Source organism: Artemia franciscana, chromosome 10, assembly GCF_032884065.1.
Source record: "Artemia franciscana chromosome 10, ASM3288406v1, whole genome shotgun sequence".
Lineage (NCBI taxonomy): Eukaryota > Metazoa > Arthropoda > Branchiopoda > Anostraca > Artemiidae > Artemia > Artemia franciscana.
The window spans coordinates 22051281-22057127 of NC_088872.1; positions in this window are offsets into that span (position 1 = coordinate 22051281).

A 5847-nucleotide genomic window follows, 5' to 3' on the forward strand; every position below is an offset into this window, starting at 1 on the left:
TTATCGTCAGAAATTAGTAATGGCAATGACAAAAGAGCATTTTGACCGGAGGATGGACGAAATGCTACAGCTAATTTCGCAGTTACAGACTGAAAATAAACTACTCAGAGCAGAAAATAAATTGCTCAAGACTGAGCTCGTCCAAGTGAAGACTTCTACGTTACGAACAGAACTATATACAAGAAAAAATAATATCATTATACACGGAATTGAAGCGCCGCAAGGCTCAGAAAATCTTCGGCAGACTGTAGCCTCATTTTTTGAGGCTAAGCTCGGAATATCCAACGCTAACCAAATACGTATGAGTGCCATTTATCGTATTTCAAAGAAATCTAGTCGACCAGAACCAGAGAGTGTTCTGAGCCTCCGGAGTGGGACACAGCGAAAAAAGGTTGTAGAGCCTATTTTTGTAAGCCTAGATGGCTTTGACCGGTCGATGATCATGAAGGAGTGTGGAAAACTTAAGAAGACGGGGTTCAGTATATCGACGGACCTACCAGCGGAGCTTGGTAAAAGAAGAAAGGAACTTTTGTCATTAGGGTATAAGCTAAAAACATCTAAAGTGACAGCTGAGAAAGTTGCAGAAACTCGTCTTGTCCAACGAGGCGTCAGAATGTGGTTGGATGTTAAAAAGTCTAAAAATTCACAATGGGCGAAATATCTAGATGAATGCTTTGACCCAGTTAAAGTGCCAACTATCCAACCTGAGGAATTAGACTCAGAGTCATAATTGTGTGTGTTCCTTTCATTCATAAGTTTTGTCAGTATAAGTTGATTGCCAATTGATTAGATTTCCATGTTGATTTTCCCCCATCCTTGCCACGGTCGGATGTTGATTAAGCTCTTGAACATTCCTTAATTCTTCTACATATTTTTATTTTTTTCTCCTTCATATGTAGTTGTCATTACAAGTTGATTGCCGCTTGCTTACATTTTTCTTACATTTTTCTGTCTAAAATGTGTATTTCAGTGCTATTTTTTATCCATGTTATTCCATTTTCTATGTTTTGTTTTTCTCTTTCAGAGTTCAAAAAAAGTTCCTACGGGTGTGTGTATTTCTCATGGCTTTTGCTTCCCTTCAAGATATGGCCTTGTCCCCTGGAAATTATTAGGTAAGTAATGAGTTCCTATTCTTCATCCCGGGGGCTAATCACTTCGTCATTGCCAAAAGATTATAACCGGTTAAAAAAGTTAGAGAATTCTTTTTTGGATTTAGAGAAAATTTTTGATGAAAAAATAAGTAATGAAGATGATTTGCCGTTATTTAGTGAAAGTAATTATCCTAGAAGTAAATATGTTGATTTAATAGATTTAACCAAGGGGCACTCTGAATCTCAGTTTTCTGTGCTTCAACTTAACTGTCAAGGATTATGTTCGTCGTTTATGGAAATAACTTCAATGTGCCACCAACTGCAACCCAACATAATTGGATTATGTGAGACATTCCTTACAAGACAAACGGATAGCCTCCTAGATATCCCAGGCTATAAATCAAATTTTCTACATAGAAAAGAAGCTCGCAGAGGAGGATTGGCTATTTATGCGAGGAATGAATATGCTGTGCATATTAACAATCAACTGAGCCGGAATGTTGAAGGCGTTTTTGAATCACTTTTCCTTGAGCTATATGGGCCTTCTAAGAAAAAGATATTGATTGGAGAAATATATCGCTCACCCTCTGGTTCTGTTTCTGCTTTTACGGATATACTAACTCAGATTTTACAGCTGATAGGAAACAAGAACCAAGATGTGATCATCATGGGTGATTTTAACATTAATCTAGCCTTTCCTCTAAGAAATAGCTCAGTGGATCTTCTCACTATTATGTCAGGGTCTAATCTTTACCCTTCAATTACAATTCCAACCAGAGTAACAGAAAGTACACACTCACTGATTGACAACATTTTTTCTACATTATGTCCGGCGAAGGTATCAGTCATCACCAGTGACCCATCTGATCATTTTCCTATACAAACTGTCTTCAACACGGCGAGGATACCAACTCCACTCGTAAGAACTAACCAGGGTCTACAAGTAATTAATCTTAAAGAGAAGAATCTTAAACTGTTAAATGATGAGTTAAAAAAAGTTTCTTGGGACAGTGTCCTAGGAAATGAGGATGTGAACGAAGGTTTTGAAATTTTCCACAATGCGTTTGTAGCTGCATATAAAGCATGCTGTTTTAAAGAGAAACCAAGAAACCGTGGAAGAAAAAATACCCCAATATGTCCATGGGTTACCGAAAGCTTACTCATATGCATAAATAAGAAAAATAAGTTATGGGCAAATTACAGAAACCACCCAAGCCGATAAAACCTAGAGAGATATGAGACGTATAAGAAATGCCTTCATTCAGTTCTGAGGAAAGCAAAAAGAATTTATGTGAATAATAAAATATCTGAAAGTGGGAAGGATGGACGAAAAGTCTGGAAGGTCATTAATTCAGTTTTGCGACCAAATGATAAGAAAGCAGAATTGCCTTCCAGACTTTTTGTCAACGGGGAGGCTGTTAAGGAACCCACTCAGGTTGCAAAAGAACTCAGTATATTTTTCGCAAGGATAGGAGGAATTACATCTAATTCTGCGAAAAGTCCCCAAAAACCCTACAAGCATTACCTTGGCTCAGCATGCACCAAATCAATGGCAATAATTCCTGTGACATCAACTGAAGTAGAGCTAATTGTGAAGACCTTGAAAGGCACATCAGCATCTGGATTTGACCGGATACACATGAAAGCCCTGAAAGCAGTCCTCCCTTCTATCCTAGAGCCATTAACTTATTTGATAAACCTGTCTCTAAGAAGTGGTGTTTTTCCTTCAATACTAAAAAAAGCAAGAATAATCCCTCTGCATAAAGGTGGCCCTCATGACGATCCATCAAATTTCCGACCCATATCCATATTATCTGTTTTTTCAAAAGTTTTTGAAAAACCCTTACAAAGACTACTTTACCAGTTTCTCGAAAAAAAAGGATTTTTTAATAGTCGTCAGTTCGGCTTCAGACCTGGTCATTCAACAGAAGATGCTCTGGCATCCCTAAGCTTATTCATCAACAGAGCACTTGACTCAGGTCTTCTGCCAGCTGCTATATTGATTGACATCAAGAAAGCATTTGACAGCATGGATCATACAATCTTACTGGGAAAGTTGCAACATATTGGAGTGAGAGGGATAGCCCTTCAATGGTTTGAATCTTACCTTCAAAATAGGTGCATCTACATTGGTGACGACCCAAGAAACGACACTACTGTGAAATTTGGTGTGCCCCAAGGATCAATCCTCGGTCCTCTTTTGTTTTTAGTCCATGTAAATGACCTAACTCGTATCCTTAATCCGAATCATGACGACCAAAAATGCTGTAACCTATGCTTTGATCAAACATCTGAGGACATTAATAACGAGCAAGATGGACTTATAGCATTCGCTGACGACACTACAATTACCTGCTGCGGACTTGATATGCCTTCACTCCAGCAGAAGCTTGAAAACATCATAGAAGAGACCTATCTGTGGATGGATGCCAACAAACTTGTCATCAATGTAGAAAAATCTTGCATCCTACTATTTTCTAGGGTAGGAACCCTTCACCCAGAAATAACAGGAATTGTGACGTCTCGTGGAAAGGTTCAACGACCAGTAAATGGATGTGCAAAATATTTAGGAGTAATAGTAGATGAAAACCTTTCTTTCCTTCCTCACATCCATGCTGTAGAATTAAAGCTTTCAAGGAATCTGGGTATCATGAAAAAACTGAAGCAAACATTCCCACGTAAAACCCTTACCCTTCTCTACAATGCACTCATTAGACCCCACTTACGGTATTGCGCAATGGTATGGCAATCAACATTCAAATCCCATCTGAAAAAACTGGATTCCATCCACAAGAATGCCTTGAAGATCATCAAACACACAGAAGATTATCTCTCGCTGAAATCGCTGTTTGAGCTTTCCTGCTTGGTTTTTGCTTTCAGATTCCTCTCCGGCTTGCTTCCACCACCTTTTAGGAATCTATTCCGTTTGGTATCCGAACAGCGTCTTCCAATTACAAGACTATCTGCACAGATCCATATTCGAAATACGCCAACAGTGAGGTCGGATTTTTCGCCTGACATCGTCTGTGCTAAGGCTTACAATACCCTACCGCTTGAACTGAGAGGTAGGAGCTCCCTTGGTTCTTTCAAAAAGAGAATAAAAAATTATCTTGTTTTGAATTAGTTTAATTTGAATAATGAATCTAATTAGAAAAGTGATTTTAGCTATTATTGAGTTTTTTTGTGGGGGTTGGAGTGGTTTGCTCCTGGATGAAGAGGTGGGGACTTGTAAGGATATTTTTTTTTGGTAGGGGCCATGGTTGTATCGAGAAGTGGAGGGAGAGCCATAGTGCCTATTTATTTTTGAGGTGATATGGGACTCAGCATGCAGTTTTTGCATAGAGATGAGAGATTAAGTATGTTATGACTGTTATAATTTTTTTTAATAAACCCGAATGAACTGAACTGTGTCCTAGTCTGTAATTTCTCTTTTAGTTTCCCGGTCGTCATTTGTATTCCATGTGTCCCGGTTGTCATTTGTGTCCCGGGGTCCCGATCTGTGATTTCTCTTTGAGTGTCCCGGTCGTCATTTATATTCCCTGTGTCCCGGTCGTCAGTTGTGTCCCGGTTGTTTTTGGGAAAAACAATCCGTATTCAGATCTATACCTCTCTATTCCAATGATTGCCCTTGAGCTTTGTTGACGGTGATTGCTAATCGAACATTCCCTGTGTCCCGGTCGTCATTTATATATTCCCCTGTGGCCCCCGGTCCCCCCTTGTAGTTGTGTCCCTGTGTCCCCGTCGTCATTTATATTCCCTGTGTCCCGGTTGTCATTTGTGTCCCGGTGTCCCAGTCTGTAATATCTCTTTGAGTGTTCCGGTCGTCATTTATATTCCCTGTGTCCCGGTCGTCATTTATGTCCCAGTCTGTAATTTCGTCAGTCGACAAACAACTTCATGACAACATACAGCTCAATCCTTATAATTACGTCCGTCGACAAACATGACGTCAGTCGAGAAACAAACATGACGTTAGTCGACACACAGGTCCCAGTCGTCATTTGTATCCCGATGTCCCAGTCTGTAATTTCTCTTTGAGTGTCCCGGTCGTAATTTATATTCCCTGTGTCCCGGTCTGTATATACATTCGTTTTTGAATTGGTATATGATGAAATAAATTTTTTGTTTTTTTTTCCTTTTTTTTCTTTTTAGTTTTTTTTTTGGTTTTTATCTTTTCTTTAGCCTTTTTATTCTTTTTCTTTTTTCTTTTTTAGTTTTTTTTGTAGTTTTTACCTTTTTTAGTTTTTTTTTAGTTTTATTTTTAATATTTTAGTTTTCTTTTTCTCTTTTATTTTTCAGTTTTTTTCCTTTTTTGTTTTTTTTTCTTTTTCAGTTTTTTTAGTTTTTTTAGTTTTTTGTATTAGTTTTTAGTTTTTTTCTATTTAGTTTTTTTGTAGTTTTTACCTTTTTTTAGTTTTTTTAGTCTTTTTTCTTTTTTAGTTTTTAGTGTTTTACCTTTTTTTTAGTTTTTTTTTTAGTTTTTTAGCTCTTTTAGTGTTTTTAGTATTTTCTTTTTAGTTTTTTTTGTAGTTTTTACCTTTTTTAGTTTTTTCTTCTTCTTTTGTATTAATGCTAAAGACAAGGTTCGAACCTGGAACTTCTCGGACCTAGAACCTGGAACATAACGCTTTACCAACTCAGCTACTTCGGCTTGAATACATTCGTTTTTGAATTGGTATATGATGAAATAATTCAGACGTCATATGTGGACAGACAGACAGACACACAAACAAACAACATGAAATTTCGTAATATG